The sequence below is a fragment of the Macrobrachium nipponense genome, chromosome 26 (genome assembly GCF_015104395.2).
Source record: "Macrobrachium nipponense isolate FS-2020 chromosome 26, ASM1510439v2, whole genome shotgun sequence".
In the NCBI taxonomy this organism is placed as follows: Eukaryota; Metazoa; Arthropoda; class Malacostraca; order Decapoda; family Palaemonidae; genus Macrobrachium; species Macrobrachium nipponense.
In genome coordinates, this window is record NC_087215.1 from 23081937 (window position 1) to 23095193 (window position 13257).

General features: G+C 38.3%; 1 protein-coding gene across 10 annotated transcripts in view; it reads right to left on the reverse strand.

The window, feature by feature from the left end:
• Positions 1-13257, reverse strand: part of LOC135200070 (protein glass-like) — a 1678662-nt gene that overhangs the window by 11682 nt on the left and 1653723 nt on the right. The gene's annotated exons all lie outside the window — the stretch shown is intronic.

The window sequence follows — 13257 nt, forward strand, 5'->3', positions numbered from 1 at the left end:
CATTTCAGTAACCTTAACATATAATGACTAAACTTGATAATGATACGCCTGACATTACTTTTACAAAATCAATTATCGACATGCCGTGTCTGTATACACACACACACAAGTATAACCTTACACAAATATGCGTGATATGCATACAGTTTGTAACTACTTATTCGATGTACTCTTGTTTCTCCTTTTATCCTTTTGAAGAGAAAACGACGTAGGCCGAAAGGAAGCAGAAGACGACGCAGCCGGAGAGAGAGAGAGAGAGAGAGAGAGAGAGAGAGAGAGAGGTGCATACATGAAGTTTTTAGCAGTCCGAGAAAACGCGCATGAATATTTTTGGGGCGGGTCCCATTTTTCTCCCCCAAAGACAAAAGGTCGTACGAAAATGGCCCCATGTCGCGAGAAATCTGTTTGACCCTGTTGGGGGGAGGGGGGGGGAAGTTAAAATCGTGTGACCCTGTGTGGGGGGAAGGGTGTCTGTTGGAGGGGGCGAGGTCTCCTCCCCCTCCTCGTCCGGGTGAGGAAGTCGTGGAAAAAAAAGAAGGCGATAAAAGACCATCAAGAAAGAATTTCGGACGCTATTAAGCATTCATAGACCCTGTCACCGCCATTTTTGAGGGGCCAAGGCGGGTCGAGGAAAATTTCCAGGGCCGGGTGCTTGTGCCCGCGCCATTTTTCCCTAATCGATCAAAAAATCCCGGATTTTCCAATTGCTCTGGTTTATTCTGGTGGTTCCAGAGGCGATATTATGAAGGGGAGAGATTTCCAAGTGGGAATGTATAATCAGCTTTGGATATATATATTCTCTCTCTCTCTCTCTCTCTCTCTCTCTCTCTCTCTCTCTCTCTCTCTCTTCATGACTAAATGATAAAATTCAAGGAATTTTGTAACAACTGCCACGAATATGTCCATACACAGTTATAAAAAAAAAGATGCAAATTTGCATATGCAATATAAGCATATATATTTATATTATATATATATATAATATATATATTCTATATATGTGTGTGTGGGTGTGTGTGTGTGTGTGTGTGATTACCTCTAGAGAGAGAGAGAGAGCGAGAGAGCGAGGAGATGAGAGAGAGAGAGAATAGAGAGAGAGAGAGATGAGAGAGAGAGAGAGACTGTATTTTAATTTTAAGGCCTCCCGGATAGCTAGAAAAAATATTGGCATACTTTCAAAAATAATAATAATAATAATAATAATAATAATAATAACGCCATGACAATTCTAAGATTACCTTTCTCATTCACTGGTTGACTTAATTTTTTCTCTCCACGAGAGCAATTCTTAAATGAAGTTTGTTCTGAAAGTCTTTAATTTTAGCAACAGTTTCACTTCATTACAAAACACTCAAAGAAACGGGGAAAATTACTTCTGCCACGACTAAACGCTGATTAAAATTCGAAGCTTTGTGTGATGTGAATATAAGAGAAGCGTGAAAAACGAGAAAGTGACGATGATGTGATGACGAACACAATGCGCAAAGGGATGAGCATGATAAAGGAGAAAATAAATGAACGATGATTATGACGACCACGACGAGAAAATAAGACGGCAGAAATGATAAAATTTAAGATGATGATGATGATGATGATGACGCGGGAAAAGTAAAAGCAAGGTATGATGAATATGATGAATATTTTGTTAAATCCTGAGATGAGAATTTATGTATTCTGATCACCTTCCCTGTCCACCCCCCCAAAGAAAAAAATTAAAGAAATAAATATGAAGAATATTTTTTAAAAAGCAATAAAAAAACGTGATTAAAAACACAGTAGCAGAGTTGTTCTTCTCCTCCAACAACAATAATAATAAAAAAAAAATAAAAGGAAAAAGAGGAGGATTAAAAAAGGGGTCACAAAACAGATAAACGTGTCCAACACCTCTCTATTAATCACAAGTCCTGATAGATTTACGAGGTGTGGGATATGACTCGCGCCCCCCCCCGGGGGGGGTGGGGGGAGGAGGGGCGCCCCGGGGGAAGAGGGACACCTCGGGTGTCCCCTGGGGACATCCCGTCGTTTGTCGTTGTGTCTTACTCGATAAAAATAAAAAAAAGGGGAAAAAATATAAAAAACAAAAAATAGTACGTTTTCAATAATCCAACGTCAACTTAGCCATTCCTTCTGGAGATTTATAATATATATGGGGGTTTCCCTTCTGCAATATAAAAACATCTACTATAATAAAAAAATTCTAGTGTTGTCAAAATATATACCCATTTTTTTCTTTTAATTTTACAGGTCTCCGAAGTAGTGGTTTATCACTGATAAGGACAGTACGAAGGAAATATAGATGAAAAGCTAAATTTATTGGGTAAGCAAAGCTCTCCCTTACAATAATAGATGAAAAGCTAAATTTATTGGGTAAGCAAATCTCTCTCTTTGAAATATATATGAAAAGCTAAATTTATTGTTAAGCAAAGCTCTCTCTTTGAAATATAGACGAAAAGCTAAATTTATTGGTTAAGCAAAAACTCTCTCTTTGAAATATTAGATGAAAATCTAAATTATGGGTATGCAAAGCCCTCCCTCTCAAATATAGATGAAAAGCTAAATTTAATTGGGTAAGCAAAAACTCTCACTCACAATAATAGATGAAAAGCTAAATTTGACGGAAAGTTCTAATTTTATTTTGGTATTTTTTTTAAACCTGCTCGAATCCAATTTGCAAACAACATTGCAGTTAATAACCATGACGGGAAACTATATGACGCGAAAAACGCTTTCCTCAAAATTATAATAATAATAATAATAATATAATAATAATAATAATAATAATATCAATAATAATAACAAAACACTAGTTTAGCTGCGGCCTAATTCTTCAGTGTTCAAAAGGTGACATCGCGCTCAGACATCTAAGATTTGTATTAAAGTTAAATCAGTAGATGCAATGAAAGTTCATAAGGAGAAGAAGAAGAAGGAGAAGGAGAAGAAGAAAAAGGAGAAGAAAAGAAGAAGAAGAAGAAGAAGAAGGAGAAGAAGAAGAAGAAGAAAAAAACCAGGTTTAAGACAGATGACCATTCTTGCCCTCCACGGACTATATAACTTCGTTTGAGTCAATATGAATCAACTTCCAAGCGGCTCTCTGAGAGAGAGAGAGAGAGAGAGAGAGAGAGAGAGAGAGAGAGAGAGAGAGAGAGAGAATTATTAAAAGGAACTAAATGTGAGCAGTCTAATGAGGAGAGACAGTGATTGTCCAAACATCAAAAAACAACAAAAGGATGAGGAGACGAAAAGAAAGAGAGAGAGAGAGAGAGAATGATTAAAAGGAGCTAAAAAGCAGCACCTTGAAAGAGTGAAAAAAAAAAAGTTTTTTGTCCATCACAAGATTATCATAAGAGAGAGAGAGAGAGAGAGAGAGAGAGAGAGAGAGAGAGAGAGAGAGAGATTATTAAAAGGAGCTAAATAGCAGCAGCTTGAAAGAGTGAAATATTTTATGTTTTTTTTCATCACAAGAATCACAAGATTATACGAGAGAGAGAGAGAGAGAGAGAGAGAGAGAGAGAGAGAGAGAGAGAGAGAGAACGGACGAGCGATTCAATGAGGGCTGAAGTGATTAAGCGATTGAGTGTCTTCTCATGCCAGTTTGTCGTCCGAGCGTCTCATCCACGTCATTATGGCAGTTGTCGTCGTCATTATTGTCGCTGGCTCTTTGCCTTCTTGGGCGTTTTTTTTTTTTTGTCCTCCTTTTTGCTTCCCCCTCTTAACACGCACTTTTAATTGGAAACTCTTTCTCCTGTTCATTCGGTCGGCAGACAATGGTTTATTCTGTGCCATTGCTCTGTCCCTTCCCTCCAGTGCCATTCCAAAATGCTTTTGTTTAGTGAAGGATTACGTCGGACGAACAAGAAAAAAAAAAAGACAGTTTATCTTGTCTCTTAAAAACGAAGAAAAAAAAAATTGGGTTTTGTCCCTTTTTTTCCCCTCCTATTTTCTTCCCAGGTTCGTCCACTCTTTGTTTTTAATGATCCGCTTATTCACTGTTTTTTTTTTCTTTATTTCTTTCCTATTCTTGCGATTTCCAGATGGCAGAAAGTTCAATTTGTCGAATTCCCGAAATATCTTTTTTTTTTTTTTTTTATCCCGAAAAAGGGGGATTACTAATTGCCGAATGGGCTGCTCTCGTAATTAATTGGTAGCAGTAAATTTTCACCGCAAGGGGCCGAAATTGGGAAATAGAACGCGCAAAAGGCCCGCCTTATACTCCTTGCGCGTTTTGGGAGAACGCGTATAAACGAATTACTAAAGGACTCCTCCATTTTGCGTGTTTGGCATTCTTCGGTCTTTCATTTTCCTAAATTTTCCGCTTCGCGGAATATTCAAGAAACAAGAGCCCGTGTTAGTAAATGGGCAGTTTTCCTCGGAAAAAAAAAAAAACTAATTAAGTCCGGTTATACATAACGACCTACAGGGTGTCCATAAAGTTCCCAGCACCATTACAAGGCATACATATTTGTAATAGTACTGGGACTTTATGGACACTGTATTTCCATTGTAACAACGTTACCTTCACTCCCTCCTCCCGCTATCCCTCCCAAAATAATATTGGTCTGTAACTCAAGTCAGGTTCTAAAAAGGGATATATTGGGGTTTTCTGTGAGCGGCTTCTGCCTTCGTTATTCATAAGCCAGTATCACTGTCCCTCTAAGGACACGGTGTTTCCAAGAACCCATTAAATACCAGCTTAAATTCACTTCTTACCACTGCAGTAATGGGAGTCAAGTTGGCTTAATGGCAGCCCTGGAGACGATCAACTTCTTTTGACGCAATGTTTTGGCCGTCAATGATTTGTCACCTACGCGAACACCCTCAGGACTTCTCAACGTGGCACATAAACGATCACATTTTTGGAGCGACGCTAAAAAACTTGAGCAAAAAAAAACTGCGATCCTCTGGGGCCAAACCTATAAGCTGCGTCCATAACAAGAACAAACCTCGCGAAGGAAGCAGGTATTTCCCATCAGTCAACTGCATTCTGCAAACAAAAGCGCCTTTTTTTCTCTCCTCCCTTTTTTTTGTTTTGTTTTTGTTTTTGAGTTTTCGTTTTTGTTTGGGTGGGCTTTTGCTATCGACTCTCAAGTCCTGCCTCATCCGGGGAGAGCACTTCAGGCCAGGGAGTCAGAAGGGTTAATCGAATGGCCATCTTTTTTTTTTTTCTTCAATGAGAGCCGTTGTTTCCGAATAGCGGCGGTTGGGCAGCGTCAAGAAAACCAGACCCTAAAGGACTCGAAGGATACGCTACATGTCCTGCGATTCGAGAGTGATAAACATCTTAGTTAATTTTTGTTCAAGACGGTGGTAAATATCCGACCTGATGTTGAGCCTGAACACGACTGGTGGAAACTTGTGCTCAGAATTCACAAATAGTTATTGTAATATTGGCTGCTACTATAATAAAATAATAATAATAATAAAAAAAGGGAAGTTGTGTTCAGAACTCACCAATAGTTATGATAATATTGGCTGCTACTATAATAAAATGATAATAATAATAATAATAAACAGGGAACTTGTGCTCAGAGCTCACCAATAGTTATGATAATATTGGCTGCTACAATAATAATAATAGTAAAAACAAATATTGCAGCTTTTAAACAAACTTCTGTTCATAAGAATTACATCATTTGGCTGAAGAGACAAAAATCTTGACCTCAAGAGAGGAAAGTACACAAATTGAAGACAATTCCTCCAACGACTGCAAGAAGCAGCCGTTAAGCACTACTATGGGATATTGAACGAGTGCTTTGCGGTGCGGTGTAGCAGAGAGAGAGAGAGAGAGAGAGAGAGAGAGAGAGAGAGAGAGAGAGAGACGTGCAGAAAATAGAAGGTGATGCAAACTGCTGTAACCTGTGCACTGTAATCTACAAAGAACGACTTTTTCTTGCCCTGACTTGAATCGTGGCGAGGCAGCAGCTCTTTTCATTAGCTTTTGAGCGGATCCGAGAAAAATTCGCAGTGACAGCAGCGCCTTAATTGTCATTACTTGATTAAAGACACACGTAATGTTCGCGCTCATATAAGTTGCAACAGGACACTTGGGATAAAAAAAGGTCAGTAGATCTCGGGCTTGAGACTATTGCGATACATTTTGCAAATGATCGTTTCACAACGAGAAGATTTTGTTATTTTATGGACAGACACAGCAGGAGAAAGGCTGTGCTTTGGTAGATGCCCTCCCCCTCCCCCTCCCCTCCCCTCCCACCCCCACCCCCCCCGCTCCCCCCCCTCTCTCTGATAAGTTTCTATGATTTCATCCGACATTATTTAGATTTACATAAGTATATGTATAATATATGCCTGCACGTGTTAATTAAGCATTCGTTATTTTAATACTTTCATCTTCTGGGTTTATATAATGCATATACATACATACATATATAAATATATAAACACACACACACACACACACACACACACACACACATATATATTAATATATATATATATCTATATATATAGATATATATATATATATATATATCTAGTAACATGTGCATGCAAACAAGCACACAAACACAAACTTTAAGTCATCTCAAAAGTGGATCAAAATGTCAGCAGAAGTTGCGGACTTGTGTCATAGAGAGGGGAAATTGCCTAGGTGTCCGTTCTAGGAATTGGAAAAAAAATTCTAGAATCCACTACGAGTGAAGTTACTTTAAAAATCCCAAAAAGACAATAGCAGAACGTCATGATAAAAGTACATCGTTTCATTCGCTAAAATGCTTAAAAGACTGAAGGTCGTCAGAGCACTTCTGACAAAAGATCTATATAGTATATCGTGTGCAATCACTGCCAACGTCTCCTTCGTTGCAGATGGTGGGAATTTTAGTCTCAAATATGAATAAAGGGATTTTTTAATTACCCCCCCCCATTCCCCCCCACAAAAAAAAAACTTTTAACAGAACTGCAAAATAGTTTAAGCGTAATACTAAGAAAGTAATGTTCTACGGTCTCAAATATTTGAATAAAATATTAAAATAAATGAATTCTTACATTTTCCATTTACACGTAAATGTATATACAGTACTATTTAGTTAAAATATATATCACCTCAATAATAAAAAAAAACAACGATCATTTATGTCCAACATAAAGACAATAAAAAAATACATAAGCGTCAGCGATCGTCCCTTCAATTCTGATATTTATATATATATATATATATATATATATATATATATATATATATATATATATATATAAGTAAAAAAAGGGCATGTCGTGATGAGCCATATGAAATATCATGACGATGTATCTCAGTCATTCAGAGCCCGGAAAGAGAATAACACATAATAACATCTGTCTTCGTTCAGACATTAGTTAGGAAAGCAGGTGTCTGAAAATGCGAGAAATGAGATGCAAAGGGAAAAAAAAATCTGATACACAGTACTAAAAAATATGACACACTGTAATGAGCTGCTGTGTACGACGATGATACAAAGCAAGTGTGGATTTTTCATGTTGCGGTCGGGGTGAAATATCAAGCTGATAAATGATTAAGAAAAGGAATGATGATGATGATGATGATGATTACCGTTGCTGGGAACGGCGTCCGTTAACAGCGCTGGATATCTCCGTTTAGTTGGGGAAGAGACCGCAAGAGAGATGTCCTTTGATAGGCAAAAATATGCCAGTTCGTAGCTAACAATATATCCCCGTCAATGGAGGAAATATGTCGGTCCTTAGTGAACATTAATTGCGTTATTAGCTAGAATGACGTCCGTTAATAGCAAGAAAAATATCCGTTACCAAACAATATGTCTGATATTAGCTAGAATGATGTTCGTTAGTAGCAAGAAAAATGTTCGTTATTAAACATTATATCTGTTATTAAATAGAATGATATCCGTTAACAGCCATAAAAATATCCGTTATTAAACATTTGCTAGAATGAAATTTGTTAATAGCAAGAAAAATATCAGTTATTAAACATTATGTCTGTTATTAGTTAATAGCAAGATAAATGTCGGCTTTTAAACATTAATATCTGTTATTAGCAAGAATTATATACGTTAATAGCAAGATAAATGTCCGTTATTAAACATTATGTCTGTTATTAGCTACAATGACATCCGTAAACAGCAAGAAAAATGTCCGTTAGCAATGCAAACGACATCCGTTACCAGCTATAAAGATGTCCTTTATTAGCGCAAACGACAGCTGTTGATCGTTGGAAAGACTTGCATTGCAAAAAACTGTCTGTTACTGGAGCGAAAATTTTCCGTTAACAGCGATGAAGCCGACGGTAATAGCAAGGAAGACGTCTGTTATTAGAGAGAAGGATTTCCGTTAACAGCAAGGAAGACGGCCGTTATTGGAGAGAAAGATTTCTGTTAACAGCGAGGAAGACGGCCGTTATTGGGTAGAAGGATTTCCGTTAACAGTGAGGAAGACGGCCGTTATTAGAGAGAAAGATTTCCGTAAACAGCGAGGAAAACGGCCGTTATTAGAGAGAAAGATTTCCGTTAAAGCGAGGAAGACGTCCGTTATTTGGGAGAAAGATTTCCGTTAACAGCGAAGAAAACGTCCGTTATCAGAGAGAAATATTTCCTTTAACAATGAGGAAGACCTCAATTATTGGAGAAATATTTCCGTTAACAGCGAGGAAGACCTCAATTATTGGAGAAAGATTTCCGTTAACAGCGAGGAAGACCTCAATTATTAGAGAAAGATTTCCGTTAACAGCGAGGAAGACCTCAATTATTAGAGAAAGATTTCCGTTAACAGCGAGGAAGACCTCAATTATTGGAGAAAGATTTCCGTTAACAGCGAGGAAGACCTCAATTATAGGAGAAAGATTTCTGTTAACAGCGAGGAAGACCTCAATTATTGGAGAAAGATTTCCGTTAACAGCGAGGAAGACCTCAATTATTTGAGAGAAAGATTTCTGTTTCCAAACTGACCGTTAAACGGGGTTTAACAACCAATTTACAGTTGAGAAGGATAAGCAGTCCCGGTAACTTGAGAAATAAGGATGAGCCCAAGATTACAAGATTACCACAAAATGGATTTAAAACGTAAGTTTAAGGGAGAGGATTACAAAGATTAAATCACTAAATCTTCCTGGCAACCAACTTAAGCTGGCGTTAAAATATTATACCAACAAGATAAGTACTTTCATAAAGAACTAAATAACTCTTGACTGACAACTGGAACGGGAACACAATACTCTAAAGAGGAGATTCCCTTAACTACGTATCTGGAGATTCCAGAGGCATTTCAACATTCCTGGAAATATTTAAGTAGGATTATCGGACAGGGAAACACTCTCGGGAGAGGCAAGATTTCCTAAGAACTAGCTAGTTACATAACACCAAATGAGCTTCTGTGAGTCTTGAAATTGGGTCAGGAAAACTAACAACATGAGTGAGCGAAGATCATACAGTTACAGAGAGTATTAAAGAGAGAGTAGTGTATGAACTTTAGAACAGCACACTAAATGTATTAACGGGACTGAGGTCACAAAGCAGTGTTGCCCACTGTAGAGTAATTGCCCTATGCGTAGGGTAATATGGGCAAAATCTTAGACAGCAGGGCAATATTTTCAAGTGTAGGGTATTAGAAACAAGGTAGGTTAAGATCAATATGCTTATTAGTATTCATGATATTGCACATTAATATTATCTAAAGATTTATTTATTATCATAGCCGCAATATGTTGGGCCATTTTCAGTTATGTAAGGTAATTTCTCGTCTCCTGTAGGGGGCGTAGGGTTAGAGGGGTTGGCATCACTGTCATAAGGTTCCCCTCGCACTGTTGCCAATTGGCCTGCGTTCACCTGCCAAACATCGGGACAAAACTTACGAAAAAACCTTGGAAATAAGTGATTTTAGCGTACCTATTTTCAATATACATGAATATCAGGGCAATTGTATCATTATTGCATTGCTATGAGAGCTAAAATTCATGGAAACAGTTCGTAGTAAAGTTATCGGCCTATGTGGAAAGCTCTGCAAAATTGGCAACGATGCCACGGACTCCAACTGAATAAAGGTAATATGTAATACAAAATGCTAGAAACTAAAGGCCATAAGATATGAAATTTTCAGCCAACTTTCAGAGTTTAACACTTGAAAGTTTGCATGGAATATCACTTATAAATAGTATCTTGGTATTTTCCGTAAAGAAGGTTGTCTTGTTCAGATGTGATGTAGTTTTTCTCATTAGTTAGTTCCAACGCTTATTGACAACTTGGCCTAGATCTTGTTATTCATTCGATTGATGTCTGATTACTATTTTTTGGAATAATCTCACAATTTATGTCCTCTCTCTCTCTCTCTCTCTCTCTCTCTCTCTCTGCTGGCTACTTATGTATGTATTTAGGTATTATAATATCTATGATATATATATATATATATATATATATATATATAGATAGATATTATATATTAACTAATATAATTATAGATATGAATATTATAACATATACAATATATGCACGCACCACACATCAGACTAGGCCCCTGACATTGACATGATACATATGAGGAACCTCTCGGCAGCCCAGTAGTCTTCGGAAGAAGGCAGGCAGACGGCGGCATCCTCACACAACATCCCTAGTCAAAGGAAACACGTAGTAGCCAAGACGACTGATCTCTGTGTTTACCATCTCATCATAATGAACGTGAAATGAGGATCCTTGAAGTACGAGGCATAACAAGAGAGAGAGAGGAGTAGTAGGAGATGGTGGGTGGGGGGAGGGAGGGAGGTCTAAATAAGAATGGCAGGAGTCTGTAGCATGACAAGAGAAAGGGGGTTTCAGGGAGGAGGAGGAGGAGGTGGAGAGGAGAGAGAGGAAGGAAGGAGGAGATGGGTTTATCGGCGAGCGGAGCTGTCATAGAGCCCTCAATCAAAAAGTTCTTTTAGGCACCGATCGGAGGGCTACACCGTGGTTCGTCCCTGTCTGCCACAGATGAAAGGTGAGCTTGAATCTTCGCATAATCACTAATGACTCCGCGAACTAAAAAAATCTCAATAACGCATTAACCTGGAAACAAGACTTAGTATCGAATACCGAGAAAACGATAGAGACTCTGAGATGATAAATGAGAAACGAGGCTAAGCCGGGACTCGTTGATTTTTGTTATGGCCGCCACAAGAACTTTCGGTTGTACTAAATGATCAATATTTATTATTATTCTCGGTATGTGCTATTTTTCCAGCTTGAAAAACACTTAAAAGTATATAAAAGATATAGAACTAATGCGTTACCAGCTCGTCTGAGGAACATATCAGGAGTGAGCGTAGATGTGTTTCAGAATAAGCTCGACAAATATCTAAGCTGCATCCCAGACCATCCAAGATTGGAAGATGCAAAATATATCGGAAGATGCATTAGCAATTTTCTGGTAGACATTAAAGGTGTCTCACACTGAGGGACCTGGGGCAACCCGAACGAGCTGCAAGGTCTGTAAGTAACGAATTAAAATGAGGCTGTCCTTCGAAGAACAATTTAATAATACTCTTAACAAATTTAAGAGAATACAGTCCTGTCATCCTAACGCCAGGTAAAACCCGTTTTGAAGATAATTACAACTTTAACCCCATTTTCCAATTGGCAATGGAAATCGTCGAAAGACCTTGACGTTGTACTTTCTCTGACTTGTCAAAGTTTATATATAAAATAAAGACTAAGACCTACGACCTCCTTTCTTTAACTCTTTACAAACTGCAGTCATCTCCATCACTATTATTTTTGTCGGGTTTTGGTAGAACTACCTAATCCTTATAAAATATGCGTAGCCAGTGGTATTATCGTAGGATTTACCTGATCCTTATCAATAATGCGTAGCCGATGACATTTGTCGTAGGATCTATCTTATCCTTATCCACATTGCGTAGCCGATGGCACTTATTGCCGGATCTACCTTATCCTTATCGATAATGCGTAGCCGAAGGTATTTTGCCCCAATTAGGAGTCGACTGTGGCTATCAGAAGAATAGATAATGCGAGAAATTATTCAAATATCCAGAAGAAATGGATTTTGTCGGGTATATTAGGCAAATGGAGAATATTTCGTACATTTCTTAAAAAACGACTTGGTTATACAACGCCAAGATTGTCACTCGACGGTTATTTTCATGATGATGATAAAATAATGGCCCCCATCCACTTCAACCCAAGACTGCGACGCAAGTAGTTGTGTAAATCAGTTTAACGCCGTTTCGTAAATACTGTACATAGTGGTGAATTAAATCTTTTACCATTGATCGCAGATTACCTCACGCTGAACCATCAGCAATCTTCATGGAAGAAATAAACCGTTGTCTTCACTTTAAACAAACATCTAAATGCTAAGGCGTTCTCTTCCGTTACGAGCGCAAGTCGCAAAATCAAAATAACGAAGAGACAAATAAAATCTCGCTGGAAACATGATGAAGCTGGAAGCGACGACGATGTAAAAAATAAGTAAAACAAACAAACAAACAAGAACCGGATAGAGAGAGAGAGAGAGACTTGCTCGGTAATCCAATTCACTAATTGAAATATCAGTAGATGCGCCGAGTTTCAACTATTCGACGGAGAGAGAGAGAGAGAGAGAGAGAGAGAGAGAGAGAGAGAGAGCTAAACTATCACTATAGGAAAAAGAACTCATCTTGATAAGATGGCGTCACGTAAACAAAAACAAAACATAGATGCAGACATTACTCTCAACACTTGTGAATAAAATTACTCTCAACACTTGTGAATAAAATAGTTTAGAATCAAGACCCGCAAATCTTTTCCGCTCTTCGTATTCGAGGTAAAAAGAACGAAAGTAAAAAAAAGAAGTAAAAAAAAGACGAAGAAAAAGTATATCGTCCAATCTTTTCCCTCGAGTCACAATTACAGACTGGGGTATCCAATTACATACAATCTCTGATAGGCAATCAACAATCTGAGGCCATCAGTCATGCTGGCTCGCTATTTGTAATGGTTATCTCCGTATTTTGATTGATTAAATCTCTGCTTAAAATTCATAGCCAATCTTGTATTGGTATTATGGCTTTTGGATGGAGAGTCCATTGATCTTGTAGAGCTGGGTGATTTGGCCTCACCTCCATCCCATCCGCCAGATGACACGGAAAAAGCGAAGCTGCTTTAGGACTTTGGGCTGTAATACTGGATTGCCTAAACTAAAGGGCTGGAAGGGACCTCTCCCCTCCAGCCTCGAGAGGAAACTCGCCACTGCATTGTCGGGTAATATCACAGTCATCGACGCCATGAAGCTCTTTCGCGTCATACATAAGCCAGTGTGCGCGCAATGACG